This window comes from Oreochromis aureus, linkage group 19 (genome assembly GCF_013358895.1).
Source record: "Oreochromis aureus strain Israel breed Guangdong linkage group 19, ZZ_aureus, whole genome shotgun sequence".
NCBI lineage: Eukaryota > Metazoa > Chordata > Actinopteri > Cichliformes > Cichlidae > Oreochromis > Oreochromis aureus.
The window spans coordinates 29,004,398-29,018,803 of NC_052960.1; the positions used below are offsets into that span (position 1 = coordinate 29,004,398).

Below are 14,406 nucleotides of genomic sequence, written 5' to 3' on the forward strand. Positions count from 1 at the left end.
CCACAAATTGAACGCCTATATCCAACTGGTCTCTCTACTGTACACCCCAATCCAACACAAAATTACACAATGCAGAGTCCGGGGTATAGGGAGGCCCCTGCACGGTTGGGTTACATATGTAACTGGCTCTAATTAACATTTGTATATAGAAAAGGTAAATAGCCCTCAGCAGTGCGGAAATTATTGGTCTAACTCTTTGATAACTGTAGATGATTTTGGCTACAAGTTTAGAGACAAATTTACCAAGTCTTATTTAACCGGATTGGGTGATTTTTATTAAAGGGCTTTTTTCCACGGATAGTGTTAGGAGATTTGGATTGGATTTGGCAGGACAGGAATAGTAAAAACAAAGAAAAGCGAAGAATAAAGAGAAACAGGAACATATAAGCGTTAGTAACTTGAGGTTACTCTATTCCGTAATCCCGGTTCTCTGATAACGTGAGGGAGGTGTCTCAGAATGGGGAACGCTCTCCCAGCGTTGTTCTTAGAAGCTTCTATGTCATTACTCCAGCCAGCATTGGCTGATGCTTGCGTCAGGGAGGGGCCACCCTCCGCCCTATAAAAGGGTGTGACGCAGCGTCACCCATCACTCAAGATAAGCTCACCTCTTCCTTGCTTTGTGCAAGGAGGGTGATCTGGTGAGACACCTCACTCATGTTATCAGAGAATGGGGGTTACGGGATAGAGTAACCTCAAGTTCTCTTTCAAATTTGTTTCGGTGTCTCACTATGGGGATATGCAGAAAGGGCCCAAGAGGTTGCCATTCCTCTGGCAGAATGAGCATGGGGGGGTATCTGTGTTGGAATAAGCCAATTGGATCGCCTCAACAATCCAGTGGGAAATGCGTTGTTTGCTAACAGGCTTGCCAACATGTGGTTTAGCCCAGGAAACAAACAGCTGATCTGACCTCCTGAAAGCCTTTGTTCTCTCTATATAGGTACATAAAGCCCTAACTGGACAGAGAGCATGTAGGTGCTCCTGTTCAGGGGAGGAGAAAGGAGCAGGGCAAAAAGCTTCCAGATCCAATGGGGTGCATTAGAGATAAGGATTTTTGGGCACAAAGGCCGGATTTGGCCTGAGTGTGACTCTAGAGTTATCCCGCATGAATCAGGTGCACTGTTTGTGTATTGACAGCGCATGAATAGCGCTGACACGCTTCGCAGATGCGAGAGCCAGGAGCAATCCAGTCTTCAGAGACTGGATTTTTATTTACACCTGGCTTAGTGGCTCAAATGGTGGCTGTGAAACTGCCCCCAGCACCAGGTATAAATCCCATGTGGGGATGAAAGGTTTAGACACCGGGTGGAGCCGTCGTGCCCCTTTCATAAAACGGCGGACTAGCGGGTGATGGCTCAGTAGGCCATACACGAAGCCCACATGAGAGGCTGAAATGGCTGCTAGATATACTTTAATTGTGGAAAAGGCCTTTCCTTTATCTAACAGCCCCTGGAGAAAGGAGAGAATTGTTGTCACAGAGCAGTGAAAGGAGAGAGTTTGAGACTTTCCACACCACTCCTCAAATACCCTCCACTTTTTCTCATACAATGATCTTGTAGAGGGGGCTCTAGCACTCTGAATAGTGCTTATAACACCCTGGGGGAGTCCTGCTGTACTCAGATTCAGCCTGTCATGGGCCAAGCCCCCAGGCAAGGCACTCGCGGTGAGGGTGAAAAATCTCCCCCCTGGTTTGGGAGACTAGGTCTCATCGGACAGGGAGAGGCCAAGGTTCAATCCACAAGAGGGGCATAATCTCCGCTAACCAATGGAACCTCGTCCACCTTGGGGCGATCAATATCATTGTTTGCCCTCTCTCCCTCACTCTGATTAGAGTGGGAGAAATTAAAGCCTGTGGAGGGAACGCATAAAGCAGAGCATGTGGCCATTTGGGAGCTAATGCGTCTATCCCTAGCCGAGCCTCCTGGTCCCTCAGGGAGAAATACAGTGGACAGTGCGCGATCTCCCTCGAGGCAAACAGGGCGATCTGTGGCTGGCCAAAGCGGGTTCAGATTTGGGTCACCACCTGTGGGTGCATGGTCCAGTCCCCGTATTGCAGGTTCCACCTGGACATTAAGTCTACTCCCAAGTTTAGAGCTCCTGGAATGTGAGTAGCTCTCAGTGACAACAAATTGATACTGTTCCACATGATCAGTTTGCAAGCCAGCATGTGCAAAGGATGGTACCATAACTCACCCTGTCTGTTGATGTATGCCACAACAGTGGTGTTTTCTGATCAGAACATGGTGGTTTCTTAACAGGGGAAGGAAGTGTCTCAGTGCTAGAAACGCTGCTAGCAATTTTAGCCAGTTTACGTGAACACCCCTCTGTCGTGAGTCCCAGTTGCTGCTCACTGCTCTGCCTTCATGAGTGGCACCTCAGCCCGTGAGACTCGCGTTTGTGGTCCCCACCTTTCTGGCTGTAACAGCCCCCAGTGACACCCCCTGAGTGTGAAATGTGGGATTTCTCCAACAGTGGAGTGCTGAAGCGCAGTCTGCTATAACTCTGATATGGCGGTGGGTATGGCGCTTTTGATTCACTCTCAGTGATGCAACCCATCGCCAAAACTCCCTCATATGCAGTCTGTCTATTGGAATGCTCGCCACTGAAGACACTATTAATCCTAGTATCTGCAGGCATCTTCTGAATAGGAAATATCTTCCCACCTGTAAGATGCCGGCATGTGATAGCATTTTTTTTACTCTGTCCACCGAGAGACACGCTCTGTACGAGGTGGAGTTTAGAGCTTGTTAGGGTTCAATGTTGAGAGAGGAATCCAAAATAAGCACAGATCCGGGCGGGTGCAATTTAGACGGCATTTTAATGAACACATGTGTGAGTTCAACAACCCAATCAGTATTGAACTGCTTTACCATATTCAGACAACGGTTTTATAGGGTTAAGATAGTACAGCCCCCTTTTCTGTTGCTAGGCAGATTTAAACAAAGCATACGTCACTCCAAAACCACAATGACTCTTAACATAGTCTAAAACAGAACATCTTCTTCGGGTCGACGCCAAGTGCTTCCTGTCAGCTGTCTTCGCTGTCGCTTATCTTCTGGGACATCTGGTCCACGTTCTGCACAAAATGTCACTCATGCACAACTTTGCAGTCATAAACTCTTACCTACTAAATGAGTCTATCTGTGTGTGCGTACACGTGCGGGGGCGCGTGCATGCTGTGTACTGCGTACGTGTCGTGACCTCTCACTATTTGTGTCTGTATGTGTATGTCACGTCTGTCTGTGCGTGCAGAGTTTGCATCTGCTCTCTGCACCTTAGTTGACCTCAACTTAGGCAACCAGGCTAAGACCATCCTGTGTGTAATGATCTTAACTTCTATGTAAAATGTATAAACAACTGTTTCAATCTAATCCAACTACTTAAAGCTTAAATCAAAGATAAATGCATAATAAACACCCTACTCTTTGGCTTGCACTCACTCTGCTTTCGGTTTCACTTCTGCCAAAGCATGCCCTGCAGACGTGTTTCCTGTCAGCCTGCAACTCCGCCTGTCACCCACTGAAGACTATGTGTAAGAATATAAAAACATTCAAAAGCCTTTAAAATTATAAATTCAACTCCACAGTTTGAAGTGGTTATACTGAACCTGTAATAAAGACTAATATGATACCAATATATTTGAACATCTGAATGCATCTGAATGCAACATCACTCTCAATCATGAAATGGTAATAATGATTATAAAAATAGCAGCAAATAATAGCAGGAAAATATTTCTACTCCTCTCAATTCCCTCTCTTGTGGTGGCCCTCGGAGAGGGTCACCACACACTTATAACATTACTCTGACCCTCTCTAGAAATGCCAGCTCCCCCTAAGAACACTCCATGGGTCAAGTCAGGTTCTTCCTTGGTCCCTCTCTTGTTCTCTTTATTCAAACCTGATTCAACCTAATATTACTCAAAACATGAACCTAATTTCGTATTTGGTTTTTGACTTTTATTTTTATATCTTAATCAACCGTACTCAGCATTTGTAAAACTCTAAAAAGCACTGCCTTTAAGAGGATCAAAGGAAGCACGTCTCCGCATGTGCTTCCTGTTGCTCCTTATCTGATCATCCACATCCTGTACACAAACTGTCGCTGCTGCAAGGGCCTACCTCTCATCTAAAGTCACCTATCACAAGAAAATATATCAAGAAAATCATTATACCTGCTTATTCTACTAAAGGATCAAAGAAAAAACAACCACTTTAATCACTAAGTGTAAGCACCTAGTTAATTGCTCCTAGATAAACTTCAGCATAGCTAAAAGCTGAACTCTAACTGTATTTTGGAACTCACATTTCCTGCGTTATACCCTGTTTTAATATAACATTTTATTTCCTTTTTGCTGCTCTTAATGTAATGATACATTCTAATTTATACTTTATCAGACTCAACCAAAATATATAAGCTTTCTCCCCTTTTGCTTCTGTTTTAAACAAAAACTTGGTCACTTCAACAAGCATTTGTTATTCTGTAACTGCTTTTTATGTAATAAGACTAATTTAGAGCTGCATGTGTTATCTCAATATTTTACATGTCACACAGTTTAGTTACAACCAAACTCCTATTCGGTTCCTCTTGTCTGTCACTTGTTACAGGGCCAGCTCAAATTCAGTTAAAAGCTAAAGGAATTTCAGGCCCTAGGCCTCACCTATGTTTAAACCATATGTGTTTGTAAGCGTGAATGCTGTTTATCCTTCTGTTGCTCCAAGTCCCCTACACTATATCGACTGAGACATAACGCTCATCGAAGCTTATGACCTTAGCTGGACCGAACATCAACTCTGTTAATGAGCACGATTGCAATGTGTAAGAAAAAATCATTTCTACATATTTGATCTCCAATATTATTCATTTGAGTCAGCGACACTTTTAACATCCTCATAAAAGCTCTCCTCTACCCTAGAAATAAATCTATTTACTATCTGTTTCTAAAGCCTACATTATAACAACTTATTTTAAAAATCAAAAAGAGATCCCATATTTTCTTCTCATAAAATGTTCACTATTTTCCCCAAAGCATATCCTTTATTCCCACAGTTTCCCTCTAAGTTTGGTGTACAACTTCTTATTAACACCAGCAATTTATCTTCTAAACAGAATTCAGTTCATTTTACTCCTTTCTTTAGAATTAACAATCCCTGCCTCAGTTTTACCATATCTAAATTATCAAACAACCCCAATCGTTATAAAATCATACTAAAACCCATTTCAAATTAAATCTTAAACCCCTCTCTTTTTTGACACATCTCATGTGGCAAAAAACTCAACATGCTTCACCCAAGCTTAACAAATTAACAAGGGAAAAAAGGTTAGTCATATCATATCATTTCTCAGAACACTTCAGCCATCCTCCTCTCCGGTATTTTGCTCCAGCCCTGAAAACCTGTGTTTAAGGAACAAAATCAATTTAATTATTATGTCAAATCTTCTCAAAATCGTTGCTCCATGCAAAGTCTGGATCCTTGGAACTTCCTGGAAACAAAACCTGTACTTAACTCTCCCCCTTTATGATCCAGTCTGTGTCATGATAAAAAATAAACTTAAACAGAACAGTTATTAATCATGTATCACCTCAGTTAATGGTAACTTGAGTTATATCAAAAAATGTTTTCCCTTTTAGCATTTTATAATGTAATAATATGGTCTAACCCAAATCAACAAAACAAAAATTCACTCAAAGGAACATCAGCATCCCCAGATTTAAGTCTCCCACTTGTCCTGCTTATGGCAAAAGCAAAACAAAGCATCCCCTTTCTTTTCCTCACATGGTAAATTTGTCCACATTTATTCATTCCCACCTTAGTCCAGTCACTCACATTCACTCACATGCATTCACACATGATATTTTTGCTGATACTGCAGCCTTCTGCGCAAATAATGAAATGCTCCACATCAGCAAAATGAGCTCAATCATTTGTTTTATTTCGTTTTCCTTTTTAGGAAAATAGTTCTCTATACTTTTGACTGGATTGACTCGCTGCAATCCGTTAAACAGGGACTTCCAATCTGATCAGGTCCCCACAGGTAGCCTTTCCTCCACCCATTGAAATCTGGAAAAGTCACCTCATATCTGTTTGTCCGGAAATTTTGTCAGCGCTGTTAGTTCACTCTCTTCCAGGCCTGCTTAGAACAAAAATGAAAAAAAAAAAGAGAGCTGATTATTAGCTCATCAAAGTACAAAACAAAATCACCTGACAGGTTTTTCCTAAGTGCACTGTTACAAAAACTATGGGCCCTTTTAGACATATCCATGTTTATCAAAACTCCCTCTATTAAAATGAAAACAACAGCCCCAAAAATCTTAAACAATCTTAAATTTCACCCATTCAACGCACTGAAAACCTTGTCAAAAGATCAAAGACCGTTTGCACAATGTCACCCTTCCTCACTCTCCCATGTTTTCATTCAGCATAAAATATAAACCGATTTCAACAACGTACCATCACTAAATTATAAATTTCCTGTCCAAATCTGCACCTCTGAACAGACCGGACCACCGTAATCAAATATCCTGATACTTTACCATTATATATTTCGCCAAATAATCTTCAACAGCCACCGCTCTCTCTTGAACTGAAAGCCTCCGACACACACGCACACAGGAAGTGTCTCTGCTCCAGCTAATTTGCATAGACTCACAGCTCAACAGCCAACTTGACAAGAGAAATACATGTTTAAACCTTAACACATTATTGAATTATTTTCATTTTCTTTCTATACTAATCACTGATTTTGATCACTCAGTACGAGAGCACTCCTGAGTCACTCTTATAAACACTAATCACTTTTCTTTTGTTTTTTCCATAACTCACTCCCTTGTCATACAGCTTCGTTTGAGTTATTCCACAACAACTCTATTTTATCCAAGTGTGTTTTAAGTGTATTTTCTTCAACATTCACACCATTTTAACCCTCATGAAATTAGCAGGCTGATTTAATTACATATGTTTGTGTTCTTAGCCAAGTTTTAATCACTATCTATGCATTACTCTTCATGAGCTTATCTCTGTAAGGTTAGTGCATTTTCTGTTTGTATGTGTGATTTTTATAAATGTTTCTTTATGATCTTTGTGATCTTGTAAATGTTTCTTTTGCAGTGTTTCAAACTCCTTTTGACAGGGTGTGTTTTCTCTCTGGCTCATCACTGGTCATTGTTAATGACATTTCCCCTCCGCCTGTGCCCAGTGGCCTTACCTGTTAAATCCGTCTCCTCCAGTGACTCCAAGGTCACTCCGGGACTTAGGTTCAAGCAATCGTGACTGCGCCTTGCCTTAGGTTGTCCCAGGGTTTCGAGGTGGGATCTTACCCGTCATGGGCTGTCCAGCCTTCCATGCCCGCCTACTACAGGGCCAACTGGGCAAGGGTGTTATCAGGTCTAGGGACACACTGGTTCTGGAAATTAAAGGAGTGTAAACTGCTTTCTTTATTAAACTTTCCAACAATAATTTCACATGTAACAGTTAGTGTACGTGCGTTTTCAATTCATTAATGTAATTGTTAGTTCATGTATTTATTTCTCTCGGTCTGTCTCTTTTCTAAACCCTGTAATTAATATAATTTTATTACTTCATTACTTTTTCTTAAAACATGCATTCGCTTCATCTTCTTAGAATTTAACTCTGTCTATTTCTCTGGGTGCTCCCCTGACATCATCAGTCACACACACACACCTTCCTCTCACACACACAGCAGCACAGTATTTCCTGTTTCTCTTTCCTGTTTCTACAGATTAATCAAACACTTGTTTTTTCATATTTACAGTCTACAAACCCTCTTTAGTTTTACTAAGTCTTGGTCTAAAAACAATACACCCTTATTTCATGCACAGTTTTAAATATTCCAAGTTTTTGCATTTGTCAGTTTTTGTGACATCATTCACACAGTTAAAATCACTCAAAATACGCTTTCCTAGGAGTATTTTACAGGCATGCTTTCCATAATCAGAAAGAGCAAGTCAAAAAGAAAAGAAAAAGAAAACTGAAACCTCTCATCGTCCTCACAGCTTCTCACTACACACACATAACTGAAAAAATAAAACACACCAGCATTTATGGCTCAAGATATATACATCTATCAAAATTCAGTCAATTACTATACATCCACACTAATATATTCAAACTGTATTTATACTCTCGTGATAAGCAACACCAGCCTCTTAAATACAGGCATTTAGCAATATTGGCAAACAATAGTTATAAAGCTCAATACTCTCGAAACTGAAACCACCCTCTCTGCGCGTCACCGCTCCTCATTTGCATTTACACACACCATCAGTGCACATCCGGCTGTGCATTGCTGACACAGAGACTGATCTTACTCATAGATCTCATATTTTATATTACAGACGTCTTTAATTACAACTGCACAGATTTTTTAGGCCTTTTCAACTCCTATGTAATTTCGATAAATATAACATAACGGCTCCAACCGATCAGTCCCAGACTTTTTGTGCTCAATTCACCAGGGCGGTCCCAGACTGTCCTGTCCAGATTTCTAAACCTAACTTAATTTGCCAGCATACCCAATAAGCGCAAAACTAGGAGACTCTAACTCCTAGCAATTTCGGAGGTTCCCAAGTTCTCCCCCGCTGTCGACGGTACTATCCCTACTCTTCAGGGTAGGTCGAGGGTCAGCGTCCTGCCCAAGCAGGACAGTCTTTTCGTAGTTTATGCTGAAACCCAGAGCCATCAGGTGATCCACTGTCAACCTGGTGTGCTCTCTTCCCATTATTTCGTGCCCTTATCAATATGCCTGGGTGCAACGCTTGAGTTTTTAACCCTGAGCGGCAGCAGTCGGGACATGTTTCCTGGGCCAGTGGGTCTTAGGGTTCTGCGATCCTAGAGGACCCTGGGCCATGACCTGCAGAGCATGGCGTGTGGCGACTGGGTGGAGGCGGGGGCGCAGCCTGGATCCTCCTAGGAAGACACAGTTGCAGGGCTTCTCCCTCTTTCTTTTTCTCCTCGCACCGTCTTGCCATGGTGGCAACGGCGGTCCAGAAAAGGCCAGCGGGGTCGATGCTTTCATCCAGAATGTCATGTTTTTCTCTGTCCGAAAGCAACGACAAGTTCAGCCATCTTGCCCTCTCCTGCAGGACGATGATCTGAGAGCTCTGCCCGCCGCTTGTACTGCTGCTCTAGTGAGGTGGAGACACTGGTCCGTAATGACGCCCAGCTCTTCCTACAGCTCGCTAGCATCGGGGTTTGCAGCAGTCTGGTCCTGGAGCTATGCCGAGTAGGCTAGCAGGAGCGATGAGGCGTTCAATGCCCTCATGGTGGTGGCAACTGATATATACGCCCTATTAGCCAGGGAGGACTGCAGGCGTTCGGCCTTGGAGGGCAGGGATGGACCAGATGTCATGGAAAGTTTCTGGTTTGGGTGGAGATGAGAAGCCAGCAGATTCTCCACTGTGGGAATTTGGTAGATGCCCTTCTCGTTCATTCCAGCGCAGTCAAACGCCATCACTCCCTGCACGGGTTGGGTGGTGAAAATGGCTTTGCTCAGCAGCGTGTGACCTCGTCCATGCATTTGGGGAAAAGCAGCAATACCTACGTAGTAGTGCGCTTTGCTGTGGGGAGCCTTTTACCCTCATACTGTGAGGTGGAGGTCTCCGTTGTCACCGTGGGCCATGGGATTGCAAGCTTTTCAGCTGCCGGTTTTGCAATGTCAAATAGCTCCGGCCACAGGACTGTGTGCCGGGGTTATCACAATCGGCGCCTTGTATCGCAAAATTCTGACCAGAGGGGGCAAACAAAACATCATCCCCATTTGAAACGAGACGATATCCATATCGTCGCCCCAGCTGGTGCCTGGTGTGGCTGACTCGGTGTGCTCCATCCGTGCATTGATTGGAGACAGCATTGGGTCCATCTTTGACAGGCTAGCCTGGCGGGCTAGCTTTCGACGAAGGCTTTTCAGGGTAGAGCAAGCGCAGTCTTTGCATGAACCCGGTTTGGAAATAGCCACTTGGGCTGCTGGAAGAGTTAACCATCTCTTGGAAGGGCTGCCCGTTCAGCAGCAGAAACCCCAAATAGGGTGTTTCTTCCCTGGATTTTGAGGGCATGGAGAAGCACGGCCTACTCCATAGGTCCCCTATGGAGCCACTAGTTGCAGCTCACCTCTATCCGCAGTTGGCTACAGCCTTGTTCAGGAACCCCACACTCCAGTCGTAGGCAGACCGCTTTCAGTCTGCCATGACTGAAAGGACCCGCAGAGTGGCGGCTTTAGCGGTAAGGGCACTGAATCCTTCCTCCATACTAGGTGCCTACCAGGCAAAGCTATGTGAGGACATGCATACAAATGTGTGGGAAGAGATTACTGTGATCAGGACATTTGCCTCTGCATGCAGCACTGCGCAGTCCAAACCACAAGGAAATCCATGTGGATGATTGTGTTACAAAAGCGAGTCAGATGGTTCAAACTGGCAAACCTGTCAGAGAGGGAGAAGGAGGACATTTTGGACATGCCGATCGTGCCTGAAGGCATTTTCGGGCCTGTTATGGCGTCCATGTGGAGAGTTGTGAGGTGAGCCAACACCTTTACAGACCTGGGTCCTCCCACTCAATTCAGGATCCCAAAACTGATGAAGCCCCCAGCCACCCCCCATTTCTCTCTTGGCGGAGGTGGACGCATCTTTTTTACCTCTCCCACCCTTATCTTTCCCTCTTGGCTTCTATGTCCTTGTCTAGTCTCATCTAACTTTAACCCCTCAGAGAGTCTCTCAGTCTTGTTCTCTAAAACCTAAAGCCCAGTTGTCCTGCAGCGACGTTTGCTGCCAAATCAGCCGGTCAGTTGTGTCCTGAGCCTGGCAACACTCTCGATGGAGGACATTGAACAAGATCTACTTATTCGGAACAATGATAACAGAGTTCTGGCTGATCGGAGCTGGCTCGGACCTGGCTTATCAAAGAACAAAGAAAGTGGTTACAGCTGTTCAAAACACCACAAGGCTGTCCGACATAATTGACGATGGGCAAGCTGTGAGTACTCAGACTGTGTTTATTGAACGCAATACTGATAAGATCTTGGAGAAGCTCACGGCTCTGCAACAGAAATTGAGAGACCTGATGACCAGTGACAGACATTAAGACCAACTGTGAAATTGGAATGCAGTTGTTTGTTCAAACCCAAACAACCATCTCCCTTCTTGCGGCTGTCACAAAATCTGTCACAAGGTCTTGGGTTTATCGGGTGGTGGGGAGGGAACTCTACATGAACAGAGATGGAGGGGAGTTGACCTTTTGAGAATGATATCTATATGTATTTTCCTTTTTATGAGCGTGTGTTTAACTTAGTCAACAAATGCTGGGAAAGAGGCGAAGTACCCGGCGACTGGACGAGAGGTACCATCGTGAAACTCCCAAAGAAGGGTGATCTGTCAAACTGCAATAATTGGTGTGGCATCACCCTCCTCTCCATCCCAGGGAAGGTGTTCGGAAAGGTATTACTTCGGCGACTATTGAGAACGGTGGACGAACGGCTACGCGAGGAGCAGGCGGGTTTCAGAAGTGGAAGGTCCTGCATTGAACAAATATTCACGCTGAGATCAATTATTGAGCAAAGCCTCGAATTCCAGCAAAGGCTATGCGTGAACTTCGTTGACTTTAAAAAGGCTTTTGATAGCCTGGATCGGGACACGCTCTGGAAAATCATCAAGTCTTACGGCGTACCCGACCGCTTTGTTACCACGTTCCAAGCGTTGTACCGCAACTCTAGTTGTTGCGTCCGAACAGACAACGGCATCACGGAATATTTTAACACGCTATTTTACGCTACACCATCAAACACAGCGGTTACTGTGAATTGGCAGCAGCAGCTAGAAGAGGTGGACAGGTTCATGTACCTGGGTTGCACTTTTAGCAGTGACGGGGACGTGGAGCATGACATTAAGTGCAGAATTGGGAAAGCATGGGCAGCCTTTCAACAACTACGACCTATATGGATGACCACTGCACTGCCTTTATCAACCAAGTTGCGGCTCCTGAAGACCATCGTTATACCGACGGCACTGTATGCAGCGGAGACTTGGAAATCAACTGCAAAGATCAACCGCCATCTTGACGTCTTCCAACAACGTTGTCTTCGACGGCTGCTCAAGATCACATATCGGGATCGCATTACCAATGAGGAAATATATCGCCGTGCGGGAGTAGAGCCGCTCCATGTCCAAGTCACCAAGCGTCGGTTCAGATTTGCTGGTCACATCCTTCGGCTACCGGACGCGAGGCCTACCCGTGTCGCGGTTCTGTGGAACCCGAAGAATGGAAAGAGACGGCGAGGAAGACCCAAAATAACATGGAGGAGGACTTTCCTTGAAGATTTACGTTCAGTCGAACTGTCATGGGATGAAGCAACAACTGCCGCGATAGACCGAGTTCGATGGCGTTCTCTTGTCGCCCGATGTGCCGATCGGCGCGGGAGGATCTAAGTCTAAGTAAGTCTTCTTGCGGCTACGCAAGGGCAACTGCAAGAAGGGAGATGGCCACGAGCTACCCACAGCTCGTGGCCAGAACAACAATTTGATTTCTCCAGTGCTTTCAACACCATCCAGCCACGACTTCTAACTATCGGGAGTGGACCACCACATGCCCCAGTGGATACTGGACGATCTCACAGGACGCCCACAGTATGTGAGGACACAGGGCTGTGTCTCTGATATGCTGGTCTGCAGTACGGGGGCCCCACAGTGAACTGTGCCGGCACCGTTCCTCTTCACCCTCTACACTGCAGACTTCTCCATCAACTCCCCACGCTGCCACCTACAGAAGTTCTCTGACGACTCTGCCATAGTCGGCCTCATCACAGGTGAGGATGACTCAGAGTACAGACAGTGGACTGGTGCCAGCAGAACCACCTGCTGATCAACGCCGGGGAAACCAAAGAGTTGGTGTTTTACTTTCGGAGACGCAGACCCACCACACTGACACCGGTAAACATCCAGGGAGTGGACATTGAGATAGTGGACTCTTATAGGTACCTGGGTGTTCACTTGAGTAATAAACTAGACTGGAGCCACAACACCGATGCTCTCTACAGGAAGGGTCAGAGCAGACCTGCTGAGGCGGCTGAGGTTATTTGGAGTCCAGGGCGCCTTTAAAGACCTTCTATGACTCTGTGGTGGCATCTGTCATTTTTTACAGTGTTGTATTTTGGAGCAGCAGTTTATCAGCAGCTGAGAGGAAGAGGTTGGATAAACTCATAAGGAACCCCAGCTCTGTTCTGGGATGCACCCTGGATCCAGTGCAGGTGGTGGGAGACAGAATGACTATGGCCAAAATAAAATCTCTGATGGACAGAGTCTCCCACCCCATGCATGTAAATGTTGCTGAACTGCAGAGCGCCTTCAGTGACAGGCTGATGCATCCTGGATGCATGAAGGAGCGTTTCCGCAGGTCCTTCCTTCCTGCAGCTGTCAGACTGTGCAATCAAAACTGCTCCCAACTAACATAGATGTTTACATCAGCGCTGTAACTTGCACTATTTTATCAACCGATTCACACTACAACCTGGGTTTTCCTGTTATCTGTATTTAATTTTATAAAACGGTACAGTACTCTGTTTTTGGTAACTATTGTCCTTGATGTAAATATGTAAAAAATTGTTTATGTTTATGTTCTGTGTCCTGTGTACTGTTTGTTTGTCCGTCCATCCATCCATTTTCTTCCACTTATCCGGGGCCGGGTCGCGGGGGCAGCAGCCCAAGCAGAGAAGCCCAGACCTCCCTGTCCCCGGTCACCTCCTCCAGCTTATCCGGGGGAACACCAAGGCGTTCCCAGGCCAGCCGAGAGATATCTCTCCGCCGTGTCCTGGGTCTGCCCCAGGGCCTCCTCCCGGTGGGACATGCCTGGAAAACCTTGCCCAGGAGGCGCCCAGGGGGCATCCGTGTCAGATGCCCGAACCACCTCAACTGGCTCCTTTCGATGTGGAGGAGCAGCGGCTCTACTCTGATCCCCTCCCGAATGGCCGAACTTCTCACCCTATCTCTAAGGGAGAGGCCAGCCACCCTTCGGAGGAAACCCATTTCCGCCGCTTGTATTCGCAATCTCGTTCTTTCGGTCACTACCCACAGCTCGTGACCATAGGTGAGGGAAGGGGTGTAGATTGACCGGTAAATTGAGAGCTTCACTTTTACACTGAGCTCTCTCTTCACCACAACAGACCGGTACAGCGTCCGCATCACTGCAACCGCTGCACCAATCCGTCTGTCGATCTCCCGCTCCCTTCTCCCATCACTCATGAACAAGACCCCGAGATACTTAAACTGTTTGTTTGTATATGTGTTTTTCTTGCTGCTGTTACAACCAAATTTCCGCTTGTGGGACAATTAAAGGATTATTCTATTCTATTCTATTCTAATTCTCCTTGATAACAGGACTGTGTTTTGACCATCTGCTCATATCC

The 14,406-nt window shown here is 45.3% G+C and overlaps 1 protein-coding gene across 2 annotated transcripts in view; it reads right to left on the minus strand.

Moving 5' to 3' along the window:
* Positions 1-14,406, minus strand: part of LOC116330260 (transcription regulator protein BACH2-like) — an 83,284-nt gene that overhangs the window by 50,997 nt on the left and 17,881 nt on the right. The window contains exon 1 of one of the 2 annotated variants that reach the window (XM_039602922.1): positions 7,204-7,253. The exons of the other annotated variant lie outside the window; for it this stretch is intronic. The gene's annotated coding sequence lies outside the window, so the exon portion shown is untranslated. Of the gene's footprint in view, positions 1-7,203; positions 7,254-14,406 lie in introns of those variants that run through there. 2 annotated transcript variants of the gene reach the window in all.